The following is a 20731-nucleotide window of genomic DNA, read 5'->3' on the forward strand; positions in this document are numbered from 1 at the left end:
AAAAAGAAAGGAAAAGATGGATGAAAACTGTTTTAGTATAGTTTGGGGTTCTGCCGACAGGCAGCAAAGTCATTACTTCTGCTGCAACATGGGATGCACAAAGAAGCAATCATCTTTCTCTTTCTTACTTTTTTTATAGGCTGTCCTACTGTTTGGCATTACTGATAGAAATGACACAGACAACTTCGGAGGCTTTCCCACTCTGTCCCCCAGGTCTATAATACACTTTGGCTGGTGGAGCTCAAAGCCCTTTGGAAAGGATGTCAGTATCATTAACCTCATTGCACAGTGAAAGTGCAGAGGCACAGCCCTACCCCTCCTTTAGAGTTCCCCTTGTTCAATGGAACAAAAAGCAGAATCTTGCAAAGGAAGATCAGTCTCTGACTGATCCCATGAAATGGAAGAAGGGATTAAGTGGCGTAACTGATAGAAGAATAGGAAGATCCTGTAGGCCTGCTGTAGAAGCGCTCATTAGTTTACGTGTGGGCATGGGCTAGCAGAGGGCTCCACTTACTGCACTTGTCCCCTCGTGCTTACTTTCTGGGTGTGCTGATGGAAAGAGATTTGGTTCTCTCCTGCCTCAGCAGCACAAGTGCTCGCTCGCTCCACCTGTTTTTTCAGTAAGTGATGGTGGAATAGAGCACTAAAATCCTTGCTAGCTAACTCTGTTTGGGTGGTCCAAATCTAGGTGCTGAGGTGCCAACAGACACTTGTCCTGTCAGCACTCCTAGACAGTGGGGTAGACAGGTACTTTTTGGCCTCTTTCTTCTAACTTGGTGTACATCGTACATTTTTCTACCAGGTAAAGCAATGCAGAGTTTATTCTCCTCTGCATTGTGTCAGCTTTGTGGAGCCTGAGACAGGCTTGATTCAAGACAAATGAGTTTGTAATGCACAGCATAGCCAGAGTCTGCCTTCCTAGAAACCAAAGAAAATTTGTCATAGATGCTGTAATAGCTGGCAAACAAGTATCCTTTGATGAATGATACTGATTTTCACAAAGATCCTGAAAGTTCGTATCTGTGTTGCGCTCTTTTGCAAAGCCATAGTGCTGGGCTTTCTGGTTAGCAGCTTATCATTACTCTAAGCCTTTTTAAGATGAAGAATTCCCATTTAAAAGATGTCTTGCATGCAAAATAATTTGAAAAACTCCTCAATATCACTGCTTAAGCCATCTGTAAACAGCACACTGCAAGTTTCCAGAGTTAATAAATGGTAATTAGCTTCTACTAGTATCTTAGACATACAATTTCTTACAGCTTATAAGCACGCTGTATTCAATTTTGGGTTCAGCATTAATAATCGATTATTGAAACATCATTGAAAGGTCTATTAATCATTTTCAGCTTCATTAACTATTTTTCAGTGTGCTGCTGCTGCAAATTCTGGCTTTAGATTCTACCACTGCAGTACTGTTGACGACTGCTATAAGGTACAATTTTCAAGGCTAGCAGGCACGTATTAGGAAGATAATGCATTGGTGGTTACACTCCCGTGGCTTGCTGATAAAATATTGTTGGGCCAAGTTCATCCAACTGCCTGAAAAAGAAATCTGAATATTTTGTATATTTAAGTGCGCTCTAATTTGCACTTGTTCATGGGTTAATCTCATATACTGGTATTTGTCTAAACAAATTCACTAAAGGAACCCCAAGAATTAATAAATTCACATCTTTTAACAGAGACCAACCAATACTAAAATAACAGTCCAACATACAAGATTAATTTCCTCCCCTCCACTTGTGCTGTCACTTCTATGGCAATTTTCCCCTTTAAAAGTTGTGCAAATGAAGCTCTTTGGTATACGATGATGATTATAGCCAAAGTATACGGGACATGTTTTTATCTTTTTTTGTTGTTTGTTTTTTTCCCCTCCTTTTTATCCTCTTCTTTTCCCTCTGATGTTTTTAAAAATGCATCTTAGCTGTGCAGCAATTGAACATTTTCTTTCAATCTGTTCCAATGAGATAGTTAAAAGAGTTCAGAGATTATTTGCTCTGGTATGCTTTATATCTCCACTTCTTTCTCAACAAGTCAAGTCAGTGAGGAGTGGTATGAGCTAAGTTGTCTATCAGTTCAGGTCTTGGTCCCAAAGACATCAGCTTGGGGTTGTAACAATATAATGTTTTTATTGTCAGAAGTTAAAATTTCTGACCAAAAAAAAAAAAAAAATCAAGAGGAATACTCTGTTTTCTTTAATTCACTTTTTCAAATAAAGAGAGAAAAGTTACAACAAAGCTACTTCCCTATGTGCCTCCAGGACTTTATCTGCATGAGCACTGGGTGTTAACACTGTGCAATTACCTAGTATGACATAGGACCAGCCCTGCAAACCTTATTTACCGTGGTTGATGCATTGGCTTTGACAACTTTATTTCCCCAATGATGACTTCATGTGTGAAGAAGTGAGACTAGGGCTATAACATACTTGACTTGCCATTGTTTTTGAAAGGAGCTGGAAGAGATTTAGGACCATCTAACTCCTTTTCGAAAGGTTAACATGCTTGCACATCTTTGAAACTCCAAAGCGATGGTTAGACATTTGCATGCCTGTCATTTTTAAAGTGAGAACTGGTCTTTCAGGTCACATAGGTGCTTTTGAAAATTTTAGCTTGTATTGCTCATAAAAGTATTCACAAAGGAATTTTTTAACTTAAAACAAAGACTATTGAGTGAAAAGTCTAGAGAAGGTAACTGGTTCAAAGCCTTGTTTCTGGTAGAAGGCTGGATGAGCTCCATTAATATTAAGAGAAGATTTTGGCTTCAGCCTTGAAAGGATGAATTTTCTTGACATATAAAAACTATTTTTCTGCACTGAAACTATTTTTCTGCACTGATATTGACACTTTGATGCAAAATGTTTATTATGAATAGCAGTTGATTTTGAGGTGTTATAGGTATGCAGTAGGCTGAGATGTTTTCCTTCCATTTTTTGTGCCAGGGAAAGACGGCTAACAGTAATCCAGTGGAAAAGAAATCTGGTAGCAAAGTGCATTTTGTTTTTCTTGATTTAAGCCTAAAGGGCCATGGACTTAACATTTACAGAGAGGGATATATTTTTTTAGTGCTCTCTTCTGTTTGGTAAGATAGTGAAACAAACGTCATATAAGGCATAATTCCTGTGAAATTAGCAGAACGAGTTTATAAAAATGAAGTTATTTCCCTAGAACTATAAAATTAACAGAGAAGAATGGACATTTTATTAAGTTCATAGGCATTTCACAGTGCCACAGAAAGTGGTTCTTTAGGCTGTCATGTGGAATGGGAAAGGGAAAAAAGCTTCCCCCAATTCACGAGAAGGGATAAAGGTTCAGTTACTGTAGTGCTCAATGTACTGTTACAAGAGCATGTGTAGGGCATCCTGGGAACACTAACGACCTCCAATATATAATTGCGATATTATGGTAACTAATGTGAACTTAGACTAGGAAACAAGGTAGAAGTAAAGGCTGGTTTTCTCAGTAGAGGCCTGCTACTACTGGAGACACATGAGGTTCTGCACTGTATGGTGTATTTTTAAATAACATGGAAAAGGGATGAAGATGAAGTTGTCTGACACCTAGATAGTCAGGGTAATAAAAATGAAAACTGACAGCAAAGACATGCAGAAATATCTCATAATATTGACTATAGAATGACTGATGAAATTTAGTGTGGATGTATAAAATGATGCATCTGCAGAAAAATAATCTGAACTTCAAATACACAGTGATAAGTTCTGAGGCCACCTAACAAAGAGATCTCATAACAGTTATGGTTCTATGAAAAGTGTTGAGTTGTGGTTTCAACAGCAGACAAAAGTGCAAACTGCATGTGAGGAATTACAAGGAAAGAACTAAGAGAATAAAGAAGAAAGCAGTAATTATGCCATTTTCTAAATCTGTGGAGCACCCACAACCTGAGTTCTATGAACTAAAGCTGCAAAAATATACAGAGAACATGATCAAAGGTACAGAATTACTTCTGTATAGGAAAGGACCACATAAGCTAATACTCATTGAGACTGGTGAGGAAGAAGACAGAGTTCTGTAATTATAAGTAGCACAGACAAGATGAATAGGGATGGATATTCACTGTTCCTCATTTAAAAAAAAGAGATTAAGTTAATTGGGTACTAGTTCAATAATGATAGAAAGGTGATTTTTTCACCAAATGTATGACTAAACTGCGGAATACATTATTGCAAGAGACTGTTGATGCCAAATATTTGGATGGCTTCAAAAGCTGATGGGAGAAATTAATGGATGAGAAATCCTTTATGGGCAATTAAATGCAGAGATACCACCTCTGGCTGAAAAGCTACTGAGCTGTAGATTGCCAGAAGCTGGGAGAGCATGGTGAGGCAGCAGTGCTATTCTTACGTTCTTCCCTAACCATCCACCTTTAGCCACTGTCAGAAGCAAGATGCTGGCGTAGGTGGTCTCTCAGTCTGATGCTGTGGGGCCAGTCGTCTTAACATGTGTTGGTCTGATACTCAGAGACCTACGTTTCAGTTCAGGGTAGCAATATGGGCATGATGCCATGGAGCAGAGAGATAGGAGACCCCTTTCTGTAGTTCTGATTTGTTTCTGTGGTAGGTTTCACAGCCAAGCAACTAAAATGATTAAAGAGCAAGAGGGAAAATTTTGGATGATGAGGTCAGATCAATGACTATGTGATGTGCCAGTCTACAAGTATGAAGGAACTTGGTAACAGTCTGTGGACTGTAGTCTCTGGTGATGTGTGGTACCGTAATTCAGAAGTTATAGGAACAGTGGTGATGTGTGGGAGTTGAAGATATAGTCCCACAATACGGTGTAAACACCAGTACAGAGAAGGCAATTTTAGTTACGTTAAGGAGCATCAGTAGAAATAACAAGACCCAATGGGAAAAATAACACACAATCAGGAAATTAAAAGACCATTAGATAATGTACAGGGGGATTGAGAAAAGGTTTCAGAGGCAGCTTGTAATTCTGGTATTTGTTAACTTTTGATTATTTATCTTTGTGAACTTAATGTACTTTTAACGTAGAGTTTTGTTTCCTGTGTTTTAAAAAGAGCAAACCGGATATCATGCCAGTTGTTTCAGAGACAGGACCAGGGGCAGAAACCTGTAAGGACCTCATGGGGCTGACCAGGAGGGAAGAGCTAGACCTGCGAACCAGAATATGAAACATGGGTGGATAAGGCTGAGCAGCCTCAGGAGGCAGAACTTGCTGGTTGTGGCCTACTGACTCAAGGAAAAGCTGCATTTTAATGGCTGGTTCTGCTTGACTAGACTTGAGCCACTTCCAGCACATACCTGAAAAAACCCTATGTGTGTTCTCAGGTGAGTCCCATATGGGGCTGGCAGCACCCTTGGACGTTAGCAATCAACACTGGTGACTTGACCCCTCTCAGTGAGCACAATGACTGGCAAGAGGGCAATGGCCATTGCTTCAAAAAATGGAAGGTGCTCATGAGAGTTTAAAATGGCTTAACTCACAACTGGAAGCAGTTTTGTGCTGCTACATCAGGCAACCTTAATGATCAGCAGTGTCACCAACTCTAGTTATAATAACGTTCTTGACTATTTCTTGATCTTGTCCCTGCCATGTTATCTTCATGATGCTTTTTGGGCAGCAGTGTGGTCTCTCAAGACACCTGATGGAAGCCTCATCATTGCTAATGTTAGTGACTGGACGGGACAATGCATTGCAGAGAACAGTCCCATACTGTAAGGGTAATAGTTTAATAGCTCTTTTCCACGTCTACTTCCAGGTTTTTGTGAGTCTCTCTCACTTTCTACCAAACTTTTGGTAACTTTCTCAGACAAAACCTTTGCCACATTGGCTAGTTAAGTTGAAACAGAAAAAGTAAACACAGAATTTGAGGAGGGAATTTTGGTCAAAAATTAAGTTCACAGATCATATATTAATTAAAACCACATGAAAGATTCCTCTTTCTCCTTCTCCTGGCAATGCACATTCATTTCAGAGTCTGTAGTTCCTTTCTGCTTAGCTTTCAAGTTTTAGGTGAATAAGCAGAATTTGGAAATTGGGCTTTTTCAGAAAATAAAAGAACTGAAGAACCCCATGAAAGAAAAGGAATGTAGGATTGACGTGTATTTGAAAATATAGACATGAAGCTCTGGAAAAGCTAGTGTTAAAATTTTCTGATATGATCGGTATTGTTTGTCTGAAAACACGTATGTATTGTCATATTTACCAAGTGTGGAAGGATCATCAATCAGGGCAGGACAGCAAGTTGTATGGACATGGAAAAGGCCTTTTTTGCTCTGTTTTTTACTGGCAAGATTTGCTGTCAGGCCTCCCAGTTCTCTGAGCTTGGTGGTAGAGTGGGTGAGAATGAGTATTACCTGCAGGGGTGCTGGCAGGGCCCACCCTTGGCAAATGGACTGCCAGGCAGCACCTGTAGGATAACAATGCATTGATGCATATAAGAATACTGCTGAAATATCCCTATTTTGTACTTTGTTTATTTTTAAAAATTGCTTAGCTGTCTCAGCTGGTCATTTACAGACTGCTGAAGTATTTTGCAAATGTTTCATAAATGGGGGGGGGGGGATAAAAAAAATCAGTTTGTTACTTTTTGCGAGGGTTATATTATTTGTTTAGTAGTTTGCCAATTATGTGTTATTTGTGACTTTAACATATCTGAAATGGCTTGCAAACATTAGCATAGACAAAAATCTTGTGATAAACCACACTGGAAAAGAATTGCGTGTTCTTTGCTATTGATAATTTTTCATTTATTATTCCTTGTACCTTTGCTGTAAATACTTCAGCTTTTTGTCTAGAAAGACAGATATTCTCATTAGGTACTCAGAAATTTATTAGGTAACCGTTGTGTAGCACTTTACACTTAGACTAAAACTGCTTGACACTACTGCAGTCGACATATTCATATATGGGATGAAACGTTTCACGTCTTTTTGGCCACGTAACAGGGAGTGCGGCCAATGAATGTACAATGGATTGAAAAAGTAAACAGCCAGGGTTTAAAGACTTGGGATGAAATAAAATTTGAATATTTAAAATATCTATGAAGAAAGACTTCAAAACATCTAAAAAGTGTATATACAGCTGGGTTTATAAATGACTAAAATGGCAAAAGACAAAGGCATTATAAATGCAGAAATGTGTCAATTCTAACAAAAACCACTGTTAAATTTAAAATATGTGATGGGAGTAAAGATAAGTTTTACAATCACCAAATGATGGATAAACAGCAGGGTCAAACTTCAATTCAAAGTAAAATGGAACCATTCATAACAAAGTATGTGCCTATCATTCTCCAGCAAATTTTTGTTGGCAATCGTTTGGCTTCTTACTGCTTGATAGTTAGGTGCCTAGTTTAAGCTTATTGTTTAGGTTATCTCTAAACTCACTGAGTGATAAATTTTTCTCAGAGAGTGATTATCCTGCGTTAGGATAAATCTCTAAGAAGAGATTGTCAGGGAGGTTTGCACTTAGCCAAGCATTACGCTGTTTGCTTAATTAAAAGAATAAACACCGAAAGGGTAAAATTTACTTTTTTTTTTTTTAAACAGAGCTGTAGCTACTTTATAAAGTTTCCTCCGGATAAGGATGGAATTGCTAAGATATGCTGATCCAAGGGTATTTTTCCTTTATCAAAGTACAAGTAATTTTTCATTGTGGTGGCTTTCTCTGCGCTTGAATAGCTGGCAGGCAGGTGACTTGGGCATAACAGCATTTGACTTGCAGCAGATGGAAGACTGACTACTGTGTTCTTGCCAAATTCTGCCTCGTCAATTGACTCAGTATCAAAATATTTGCCTGCTTTCTCAGATAAAGAAAAAGGGGGGGGGGAGAAGTAGTCAGGATAAAGGAATAAACTAGGAAATAGCCCCTCAGTTATTTCACTAAGCAGAGTGCACAAGGAAGTAAATTTAAGTCTTAAATGATTTTTTTTTTTTACCAGACAGCCCATATCAAGATCAGATATTGATTACAGCTTGCCTTTTTGTGCTCTGATGCTTTTTATTGACTTTTCTCTTCAGTGCTCTGTGATGCAGTACCAAAGTGATTGGATCAGTATATTTTCCCTTTGGGATTACATGAGAAATCTTGGATTCCTTACAGATGCGTGTGTTAGGCCTCCAAATATTCAGTGTTCACATAAAGTTAACAAGAAATACATCATTCTTAAAAGGCAAAGAAGAAAGTCACTCTAATGAAAATGCTTTTTTGTTCCTGTTGAGATACCTGCAGATCTGTGCAGAGAGGTAAGAAGGTCTGTTTAAAGCAGGCTATTCCTTGGAGAAGAAATATGGTGGGACATCTCAATGTCCGTGGGTGTTCTGCTGGTCTGTGTAATGCTTTGGTGATGAGGTGTGCTAGTGTTACGTTTATTTTTCCTTTGTTCCCTTAATTTGGTAGAGAAATATCACTGGGCCTGATTCTCATTTATATTTGGACTGTTACACACCCTGACAGAGGAGAGGGTTGCACTTTCGTGTCCTTGCATGCTCCCAGGGAGGGGGCAATTTTTCCGAGGACAGCAGCTGAGAACTTCTGAGCACCTGAAGTTGTGCGCTTATTAGAAGTTGGATTTACCTAGGACATTACAGATAGCTTTCCTGTGTTACTGTTTCCCATCAAAGCAAAGAAGAGCTGTCTTGTAGGTAATCAAAGTTACAGAAATTTCACAGCCAGCGGGTATAGCTTTTGTTTCATTGGTAGCTGGGGGCACATTTATGCAATGTCATGTTTTGTAATGAAAGACAAGGAGGAGGCATGGGAGGTGTAGGGCTGCAGGACACAACCGCTGTGTCACAACTCACAAGCCTTTGGGGTGCTGCTGAGGATGTAACGTTTTTAGGTCAATAACCACTCCGGTCTCCTTTGGTGTAAACTAATACTTGCCTTCTTTAGTCTTACCTAAGTCACTTACAAATCTTCTCCCATTTTAGTATGTCAGCACTTCTCAGTTCTTAATACTTTTTCTTCAGAGAGTTTCTGTGAGATAGGTAAGCACTAGTCTGTAGATAAGGGGTGGGGGGAATCTAGCGAACTGTTGAAGCATTTGCTGCCCACGTGTGGGATGATAAAAAGTAACTCGGATGAGAACAGCACCACTTTAAGCACAGTCTTTTCCTTCTTTTCCTGATCCAAGTGCCTTTTAATCAACCTTTTGTCTTTTATTCCTGATTGTAGACCAGGGCCAAAGAAGAAAGTAGGTAATGGATACTTGAGTCTTGCAGAAATACCTCTCCAATTGTCCCTCCATGGACCCGTGGTTCACATGGTCTCTCTCTTATGGATACAGATCTGTATTGTTAAATATTTGGACTTAAGTATTTACAACCCAAAGGCTTAAGATGCTTTGTCCTATGTACAGCACACATGCCTCAGTCCCTGACTGAGGCAGACTACTTTGCATGAGTGATCAGGAAAGGAATCCTATTTATTTGAGCAGGGAATTAAGTTGTAAAGGAAAAGAGGGGAAAGCAGGCATGTGGCAGTTTCCTACTGTTTTGAGATCAGATGTGTCTTGGGAAACTTGTTCTGATTACTGACATAATCAAAATATGGTGGGAGATCCCGTTATGCTGCCCCAGTGTTAAGAGATTTTGGGTTCCTGGAGTTTTTACAGAAAACAATTTAGCTTACTTCTTTTAGCAGACAATTCGAAAAAGCATCTTTGCGAAGTGTCTTATATGCCACATGGAGGGGAAAAAACCCAACAGCAGCTGAAAGCTTCAGAACAGTCCTGTTGTAAGATTGCCTTCAGTCCTGTTTAATGCTGTTACAGTGGAGCAGCCTGCGGTCCCTAGTAATGAGGGTGCAGCAGGAGGGCAGCTGCACAGCATTGGAGGCAGCTTTCCAGTGCTCCTTGGGGGACAGGGTGACTCTCCGCGCAAACGGGAGACAGTAAATGTTGCCCCTTGCTATCTGGCCCAACGAGAATAGAAAATCAGCACAAGTTGAATGAGCAGTGTGAAATACCATTATTTCTTTCCTTTTCAGAGTGCCCCAAGCAGTGTGGATTGGATCGCTGCCTTGAAGTAATTTAGCCCTTCACCCAGCAAAATGTCTAAGTGTGCATTTAACTATAAGCAAGCAAATAATCCCACTGGAATCGCTCAAGTGCTCTGTCTTTAAATGCTTTGCTGGAGCGGGACCTGAGCTTGCAGCTGGTTGGTTGGAAAGTCCTGTGCAGGCCTCACATACAGGGCTAACAACATGAGCAATCTGAGTCCGTGGTGCTTAGGCTCCTAAACAGCTCAAAGAATATGCTAATCCTTGCAGCATTTCTTAATTTTAAGTATTTTAATCAAATTACTAATGATTGAGGAACTAATGCAAAAATCACTGATGCAGAGATATAGTGCATAGCATGAAGTCGTTGTTATTATTTTTCCTCCTACCTGTTTATTTCTGTAGCAAAGATATTTGCGGTAGTGGCCATTGCAAAATGAATTCCCTTCAGTGTTGTGCAAGTTCCCATATGTCCCTCTGGAACTGATTTTCCTGATGGTGAAAGGTGAAGAACCAGAGAGCACCTACTAATCACTTGATAGGCAGCACAGCAGATTCAGGCTGTGGTACCAGCAATGGTCACCCCCCAAGTTTTAAGGGTGGAACTGGCAGCCTATTAATTTAAGCAGGTTGCAGTCAAGTGCTACTTGTGCCCTCTGCTACGAGAACAACCTGTTCCTGTCTGCCACTCAAACTGACACAAGCTGTTTCCCAAGCAATTAATTCATTATAAAGTAATGAGTTTGTCTGCTTAGAGAGATACATGGTACTCTAAAGAAGGAGGAAATTGCTAACAACAACAACAAAAGATGACTTAAGCTCTAGGAATATACCATGGGGATATATTTCTTTCTTCTATTTTCACACCTGGATAAACAAAAAGATACATTGTTCCACAATAATTAAAAAAATAGGTGTAGATGATCTTTATAGATTACTATTTATAGAGCACTGTTCTTTTGAAACAGATTTCAGTGTATATTCTACTAATGCAATTAAAATTATAATATGGATTTAGAATACTGATTTTTTTTTAATAAGAGATGTTTTCCTAAGATTTTAAATTTTTTAAATTTTTTTTTTTTGAAGGGGATAGATTTATTTTTCAGATATTCCTGGGAAAACTTATTTTTAACTTAGAATCTTTCAGATGCTATGTTCTGGCTTTCTGGCATTACTGTTTTTGTTTTACTCTTTATTTTTACTTTCCTCTGCTACTTTTCCTCCTTTTAAGGAAGCAAAAATTTTAAAAAGTGAATCTAAAATCTGTAAAAATGGATTTGTCAAAAATCAGAAAAAAACTTTAGAAAAGCAGCAAATCCTTTTAAAACACAGTTCCAAATGAAAATATTTCAACCCACTCTAGTTACAGTTTTGAATAAAAGCGCTCTGCAGGCCATATCGAAAAGATAAGGCTTCAGCAAAGAACAGTTTGTCTTAAGAATGAAAAAAGATCAAAAGAGGTGTTCATGGGCTAGAAGCTCCCTTGAAGTGGACTGTTAGGCCTAGCAAATGGAAAAGCGATGGACAAGGGCGTATACAATGCCTGTTCTTCAGGGGAGGAAGGAGAGGAATCATATGGACTTGCTTACTGCAGCGAGGAGCTGTAAAAATCAGCTGGTTGAAACCCCAGCTCCTGTAAACTGAGGTTACAGTTGAAGGTGCGAATTCACTCCAGCTGTGATCTATCCCAAGGAGGGATAATTTCAGCATGGACTTTCTTAGGAAGGTATCGGAAATATCTGATTGTGGGAGTGCAGTCAGTGTGTGAATGGAAGGATTTTCAAAGTTTGTCACCGGCCGAAGTGACACACTCAGTTGAAGGTAACTGGAGTGGCTAAGACCCTGGAGCAGGTTTTTAGGGCACGAACATTGGATAACCTTTTAGTAAACCCTGGTGTTTTGCTGACTTACAGGTCAGTTGCTGGCCCTGCTCCTCCCCTTTCTATCCCTGTTACATTTAATCAGCCTGAGTGTAGCTCACCGTTCCAACTGTATTGATTCTTAGAGCAGATTTCATCAGAACCTAAAAAAGGAAGCGTAGCCTGCTCCCCTCTTATTCTTTGACTGATGTTTTCTTTTACCCTACATGACAAAGTGATAGATGTACTTAGTTAACTTCTGCAAAATCATTAATGCTACCCAGGTATTGGTTAAATAAGTGTCATGCGTTATAGTTACCTGAGACACTGCAATACTGTATAAACAGGCCATTAATTTTTTTCTGGGGTTGGTCCTGCAGAACTGGTATGAAATGCATAGCTAAGGGAGGAAAAAACTAGCATCCATTCTAGCAATCCATTTTTTCCTCAGATTAAAGCTGCAAATTGACAAAAGTTCACTTGGAAAAGCTGAAGTGAGTGTTCAAAAAAGATTCTTCTGATGTTTTTTTCCCCCCCACGCGATTATAGTCTACAACAAAACAATGCATAACTCCTACCTCCCCAATCTCCTTGACCCCTCAAAGGGCCTGAGGTCAATGGACCTGCTATATAAGTGACTGCTCACCAAAAAGAGATCATCTGGTCTGATCCCTGAAGTGCCCACTGAATTTCACCTTAAATCGTCCAATCCCCATTGAATTCTGATATTTGACGAGTGCTCTTGTTAATGCTCAGCCAAAGCTTATCCTCCCCAGAAGGGGAGCCAATCTCAGTCTTAAAACTTGGTATTCTAGAGAATCCACCACCAATCTCCACAGATGTATCATCATTGTGGTTAAGAATATGTCTTCTTATTCATCTGACTTTTGGCTTGTTAGATTGCAAAGGCTTTTAGTACTCTGTGTTTCTACCTGTGAAGATCTTTATATAGCAGTCAAGACATTTCTTAATTGTCGTTTTGATAAACTAAACAATTAGAGTTCTTTAAGATTCTCTTTGTAATGTAATTGTAATTTGTATTGTATATAATATCTTTGTAAGATATTTTCTACAACCCTAAAACTGTATTGGTGGATCTTGTTCTGTACCTTACCTCATTTTGTCAACATCATTTTAAAAGTATGGAAAACAAAATGGTACCCAGCTTTACAACCAGCCCACAAAATTCGTAGGCAAAGGTAGAAATCTGCTCTCTATTTTTCTTTACTCCTTACCTGTTTATATAGTTAAAACTGTAGACTGGTTTCATCACAGTGGGAGCTCATTTACTCCAATTTCTAAAATTCTTTCCGGTCTTGTGGAGATAGAATAGAGCCATCTATTTTGTGTCTTAGTATGTAGAAATTCTGTGTTCAAATGTATTCCGTCTTTTCAATGGGGTTCAGCTATCCAGATCCAACCTGTTTTCATTTATTTTATCTAATTTTGTTATTATCTTGTAATTGTGTATTTTCTATCTATTAGTCTATCTCCTCCTCCCTACTTTCAATGGGATGATTTTAGAGTCTCTTCAACACTTTCTGCAGCAAACAGCACTCAGTCTACTGCTAATCTGGTGAATATCCAGCAAAAATTCCCCATTTCATAAGGATTCCTCACTGGCAACTACTTCTTGAATGGTGCCAATTACAGAATTATAAATCCATGCAATATGTATGTCGTTGATAGTGATTAATAAAAAAAGTCAGAAGCCTCGTGGTGTGGCTTCAGTTGCCTGGCATCTGTATGATGTCCCAAGCTTTGAAGAATAGAGAATGTTCACAAATTTGGACAACCTTCCTGGCTGTACCGTAACCCTAGTGCCTGTGAAAGATGTTACACAAGGAGAAGCTCTGATTGGCAATCTGAAGGTTTGACTGAAGCTTAAAACAGCAGAGTGAGCTTTAAGTTAATTAGCTCAGCAAACAGTAATGGGTCTATAGCAGCACAGGCTGTGAAACCTGTCCAGGACCCTGAAAAACACCTCTGGGGCTCATCTATGATGAATGCGGTGTTGCTTGAGGCTAAACGTAACTGAGGGATAGGTGTTTTAACCTAAGATTGGGTATGTTCGTGGGTTCCAGACAGAGCTTTAGGTTTAGACTGTAGCATACTCTGGCTCAGTATAATAATAACAACTTTTTTTAGTGTTACATTTAATCTAAAAAACCCTCAAGGTATGTCAAATCATTTCTGTTTGTGACATGAGCAAACAACCAAAAAAATCACAAACAAATCCAACTTCATTCAAATACTTCATTATTCACGTAAGCATCTCAGCTGGAGAAAACACGTAACTACATGCTTAACTGTGCACATGCATGGCAACATCCTGTTGTATATATGAAGACATTTAAACGCAGATTAACAGCCCCTTTAACAGGGCCCATTGTGGGCAGCAGAAGAGCCTGGCTGACTGAACAGCTTGGTCATATTGAGAGAATCAGCCAGATTCTGTTCTCGGACCTGCTGGTGTAAATTCTTTGTGTTCCTGTTGATGAACATTATACCAGAATTTCTCAGATAAGTTCCTGTTCATCATGTCTGGTGCACAGTTTGAGATCGCATATACATTAACCAGGTGGTGGGAGAGAATATTTTGTACTTTAAAAATTGCATTTTAACTTTTTTACTTTTGTAGTAAAAGTGGTCTGAAAATTTATAAATGAGAAGTGTTTTTGTACCAAAAAATATCCCCCTCTCTCCCCCTCCTCCCAAATATTTGGCTGCAAGGTTTTCAGTTTCTGTGGCTTTGGTAGATGTCTTCATCCTGACTCCCCTTACCCAGAAAAATTAAGATACTAATTTAAATAAGCAGATTCAAAGCAAATTTTTCATTTTCTTTTGTACCTAACCAGTGTGCACAAATATGGAGCCTGATCCTGAACCTTTTTCTGAAATGAATTGTACAGTTAGGTCCCACCCTAACTGTAGGGTCAATAAAGGCTGCACACATATCTCAGGGAATAGAGATCCTGTTTTCATATTTGAGTGGTACGGGGCTGGCACTTTCGTGCAGGATAGATACGAGCCTTATTTCTTATGGTACTATATAACCTTCTTGCCTACAGCATTGTATAGGAATTTATAAAGTCAGGCCAATTCCTGTGGGTGAAAAATAGAGATTCAACACTTATCACTAGACACTGGCATTTGAAAATTTGGGGCTATACTTTACACTGTATCCCACACAGTCATTTTGCTTTTCTCCCTGTATCTTGATTTTTCTCTCCAAATTTTCTGTGCCTTTCTGTTGCTGTCTTCTGTCTTTCAGTGCATTTCTACCGCAGCACCTGTGTGTTCAGCCCCTGGCAGCTCCTGAATGTCAGTGCTTTGAAGGAACTGAATCCCCTTAATTTTACTTCACCAGCTCTCTCATAGAGGCTGACAAACACAGTGAGGGGAAAGAGCAGCATGAACAATAGTATGAATGTGGGCATGGCATAGCTTGCTGAGAACAATATTGCCTTTGCTTTGTTAAAAAAGTTATTTGTAAATGCAAAATATAGGGGTCCCTCACATAACAGATGCAGTAAATTGATGTACTGCCTCACGAACAAGCTTTTCTCACTTTGCTTCTTGCTTTTTCCTTCCATTCCTTAAACAATGTTCAAATTCAGCAATTTATATCACATGTAGCATAGTATACATAAAAGAAGTAAAGGATCTCGAAGACCTGTGTGATGCTACAAGTGTAACCACAATGGTTCCCCAATTTACACCATTCTTTTCCGTTGTACTCAGGTTTTTATACCATCACCACTTCTATAGTGTCATCTTCCATACAGGTTTCTCAGTGGAGTGTCTCCTGCCAGCACTAGTTAGTGTTTTTCAAGTGAGTTTTTATTGCTGGTCTCTGTTTTGTCTTTCCACCTGTCTATGTGGATGCCCATTGGCAAGTCAAAGTTATCATGCTACTTGGTATTATTTTGTGGCTCTGCTGAGCTCTAATTATATGCTTTCCCCTTCTAATGTCAGCAAGGAGATCAGCTTTTAATGGTGAGCACCTGGCTTCCATTTCAAGTGTCTGCTACAGTCTTTGTCCCCTTTTCTTGCCAGTCTCTCCGGCACACTTTCCTTTCTAACAGGTTTAGATTTCTGGTTTGGGACTACGACAAATGTCCTTTTAAAACACGTTTTGCTCATTGTAGAATGAAATAAGGAGATCACATTGTGTCAGTGCTGTGTACTTTGCATGGCTATTCCATCTACAGATTCAGTTGTGGGTGTTGTTGGCAGTCTTAAAAATTCTGAATGATCTGGGCAACTCAGCTGCTGGACCTGGGAGATCAGAGCAGATGCCTACCTTGGAGAGCGGCTCAGGTCTTTTAACCGGAAGAAGGAGAAGCTGTATTTGCTAGGAGCACTCCAATATGTTGTCCATGCTACCTTTATGATAGATGGTAAGGATTTATTTATCTGTAGTTGAGTTAGTGATCTCATCTTTTATTAATCCAAATAAAAAAGGAACTTACTGCTTTCTGTAGGAAAATCTACTATTGCATCTATCATGCTACACATCAAGCAAAAATTTCTGTGTTCCAGTTTCTGACAAAGAGCAGAGAGCTATCATATGAATCCTCTTGAGTTTCTCATTTAACTCTTCTCAGCCTATTCTGGAATTTAGTTGGAAAGTACATGAGAATGTTTCACTAAATTTTGCTCCTTTGTTGTTTAAAAAAAAAAAAATCAAAACATCAAAAAAATCAAAAGATGCAAGACAAGGTTGCTCCTCATCTTATCATACAGTTTGTTCCTATTGGCAAAATTAATACAAATACGTTAGTGCAGAATATGCAGTTATGCCCAAGAAAGGAGTATGTTAGAGTCTGTGCTCAAAATCTTAGAGCAAAACATTCAGAAAAAGTCTGAACACAGATTTTTTTTTTTTTGTTGTTGTTTGGGTTTTTCTCTACAGATTATAAATTGCAATATCAGGATATGCCCTGTGTGTTTTTTCCCCCAAAGGAGTGGTTCTGTGCAGGCATTAGATGCGTGTATTTTTTTTGGTATGTGAAGTGGAATCTCCAGTAGCCTTCTATTATGGAGATTATAGAAGTCTTATCTGTGTGTTTTACTTGGCTTTGAGCATCAGTGCTCTTGAAAAGATACATTTCAGTGGACAGGACTACAGCTTGAAACATTTCAGCTGCTTTTATCTTAAGCACTCATGGTAATTATTGCTTTGTATTATTATCTTATTCTCTGGCTATTTGTCATTTCATATGCAAGATGTTTTTGTGACCAGGTCTGATGCTGAAACAGAACTAGGGGAAAGTACAAAGAACTTTGCTTCAAAAGAAATCTTATTTCTTAGTCATATGTATGTAGGACCCTTCAGGAACTTAATGCAATATTTTCCCCGATGTCAAATTTTCCGTGAGTTGCGTATGTTATACAATTTCTTTTGGACATGGAAGCATATATTTCTCATTTTAAGAAAAATACTTTTTTTTTCAGATACCAAAAAACCATTTTTAATTTTAATTTTTGATAGTATCTAGAGGCTGAAATCAGAATTGGGCTTTTGTGTGCTACAATACATAGCCATATTATGAAATGATGGATTCTGCTTCAAAGAATTAACGGTACTGAGGGGAAGATGGGAATCTCAGTTAATCTCAGATGTAGGGAGAAGTGCTGTTTTAAAGGTTTCTGAACCATTTCAGCTTTCAATGTCCCAGTATTATCTGTCTTATCAGTGATAAATGGTTAGCACTTCATACTTTTGCAAAAGGACTTGCAGACCTTGCCTTATGCATTCGTATTTTCAGAATGATGAATTATGATATGAGTACTTCAATGTTTGGTGCTAGAACAAACACTGTGAATCAAAACTTTCTTTTTAACAGAGATGTGCTGAAGCTAAGCACAGAAGAGCTACATAAACTATTGGTAGGAAACTTATTCACTGTTTAATACTTTGGAGTTATGCATTTTATGCAGAAAAATCTCGCTGATCTCAGGGGAACAGAATTACTTACGGGAATATGTTTACTTTGCTTGTGTGTGTTTGTGTAAAAAAGAATTACCTTCTAAAAATATAGAGAGAGTTCATATATGTGCCCCCCCCCCAACCAGCAGCATTCTGGGCATTCTTGGTTGTGAACATTAGCCATAAACCAAAATTGTTGACACTGATTTAAAATATAAACTTTTCCTGAATGTTATGTAAACTAAAAAAAAAAATCCCCACACGATAAATAAAGTGTACTTTAAATCATTAGATTACATTGTGGAAAGTATTTATAATTAACTTCTGAGGCGCTGCCAGCTTTGTGCTAATTGGAAAATCTTGCTTCTCCATTAAATAGACAGATGGATGACACACTTCATAAAACATCAATTCTTTTTGGCAGTAGTTGGTGTATCAATCAATATTTGCCCAGTTGAGAATAGAATTTTAAATAACAATGCATGGTTCAGCCGTATAAACATCTGTATCACAGTCCCGTTGACAAAAATGTTGTGTTATAAACTGCATTTTTTAGAATTAAATCCGTAAATATTCCATTCAAAGTGTCATTTTACTTGCCTTAAATCAGTGCAAAACAGGAAAAGAAAATAACTAAACTACCAATGATGACTTTGTCATCTTAGCAGACGGTGTTGGGCAAAATTTAAGTGTTAAACTGCTGCTAAGCAAAGCATTAGCTGGATGGCATGTGTGATCCTGCTCCCCAGTGACTAGAGACAGTAGTATTCACAGAACTCCTGTTCTGGCAAGTAAAGGGTGTTAAAAAATGTTGTGTATTGAAGCTTGATTAGCAGTTCTCAAAGTTGACTCTAATTTCTAGTGCTATTGGTAGCAAGTCAGACGTCTCATCCTGAAAAATTCCACAAGGATGAGAAGAGGAGCCACAACTCCTTGTTAAATATTTTGTCAAGGCAAATTGTCAGAAAGAGACTGCAAAACATGTGCCTGCTTCCAAAGAAGTGTGAAAGAAAAACAGGGTGGTATATACACATTATAGCCTGTATTATGCAAAAAGAGATAAAAATGAGCTTTTAAGCTGAATCAGAAATATATAGGATAAACCGGGCATTTGTTCACTGGTAGTAACATCTGCAACCTTTAGTAAACATTGAACCACTAATAAAGGAGAGAACAAATACCATATTCTAAAAACATTCAAGAAATCAACATTGACATAATGATCTAATCATATGTTATCTGTTCCCTAAGTGCATTCTTTTAAAATGATTTCAGTGTCTATCATTACTGACGTTAGCAAGAAAAATCTCAGACATAACCACTGTTTGGGAGAGAATCACCTGCAGAGAGGGCTAATTTAAGCCATAGGCACTCAATGAACTCTCAGATTAAAGCCTGAGTGATACCTAGACTGACCTGCTGAGGGTTGAGGGCTGAATATTCTCTAGGGAATAGAGTTACATTGCCATAGAAATATTTATATGACAGATTAAATGATAACATTTTAGTAGCAGCTATTGTACTACATGTTACTGCTGTGAGTAAGAATTAAATTATTTCTCTTTTAAAAAATTTTGTAAGGGTTTTTTTATTTTTAATGTTAAAAAGATACTTGGAGTTCATAAACTTGTTGGATTTTGTATTAGGTGATCAGTTACAGGAATGTTTTATTTCTTCTGTGTATCAGAAGTTAAGTTTAGACATTTAGAAAACAAGTGTTTTTTATGGGAAACTCTAGTGATTTATTCAGACATAAGTATAAGGGAGCTTTGAAAACCATGCAGTGAGGTCTCTTCCATTCCTCACTCTGTGCATCTCCTCCATACAGAAAGCAATGATCTTCTGCATGAGGAGTTAAAGGCGATTAATAATGGCCTCTTAGCAAGACCATATTTTTATATAACTGCAATGAACCAGGGTCAGAATCAGTGGTAATCAGCACTGGCAAAGGAAAGGCATCATTATGAGAAATAAGGTCAAATCACTTAGTGAACTGCATTGAAAAAAGTCAGCTCTTGGAAACAGAATGGACCATCTTCTTGTTGACCTTTGTTGTATCTTGATCATGAAAAACAGAAAATAACCTCTCCATCTTCCAGAGAGTTACACCTGAATGCTTTTGTGGTTCTTTTTAAATGTGAATAAGATGTTGAGATTCAGAATTCTCTTTTTTTTTTTAACTCTGAAGTAGGAGGAATACTCAGGAAAATATTCCGAGAAAAAAATTAACTGCTTTGTTTTATATATAAATTCAGGTTTCTTTTAATCGGTTGTAGAGATATGCTTGTCGTGTTTGAGTGTGGATTCAGATAGGCTGGCCAAATCAAGCCATGCTCACATTTGGAACTGTCTTGTGGATGTGTAATTGTTGCAGATTTTGAAGTTGTATATTTGATAGCTCATTGAATCAGAAAAGGTCCATTTTACAGAAGATCCAATATCATATGGTTATGCAGTCATCTCCTCTTTGGTGTTCTGTTGGAGTTGCTTTATGATCAAAACAGGTATCTCAGCTCTTGGGAATTATGTCAAGTCCCTGCAGATGCTGCATTGTGGTATGTGAGAGCTGGGGGAGAATCCTAACTGTCATTTGAGAAAATAAACCCTTCTTTGTCTGACCATGTTTCCTCTCCTGTCTACAATTGCTGTGGGGGTAATGCAGGGTAATGTGGGGCAATGCTCTTGGGATGCCTGAGATTAAGGAATCTCCTAGAGGAAAGTACACAAAAAAGCTTGCCAATGGTGAGGTTATCTTTTTCTCATTGGAGTTCCCTTTGGGGCTTAAGCAGAGAAACACGCTGTTGGCCAGATTGACCAAGTATAGCACAGTGGAACTCAAAACATCCAAAGTAGGTGCTTTACTTCTCTCTGTGGTCCATGTGAAAAGTTAAATACCAAAAAAAGGTTTTTTTTCTGGATCTAGTATACTGAGTTAAATGGTTGGAAAC

This window comes from Aptenodytes patagonicus, chromosome 3 (assembly GCF_965638725.1).
Source record: "Aptenodytes patagonicus chromosome 3, bAptPat1.pri.cur, whole genome shotgun sequence".
NCBI classification, from domain to species: Eukaryota; Metazoa; Chordata; class Aves; order Sphenisciformes; family Spheniscidae; genus Aptenodytes; species Aptenodytes patagonicus.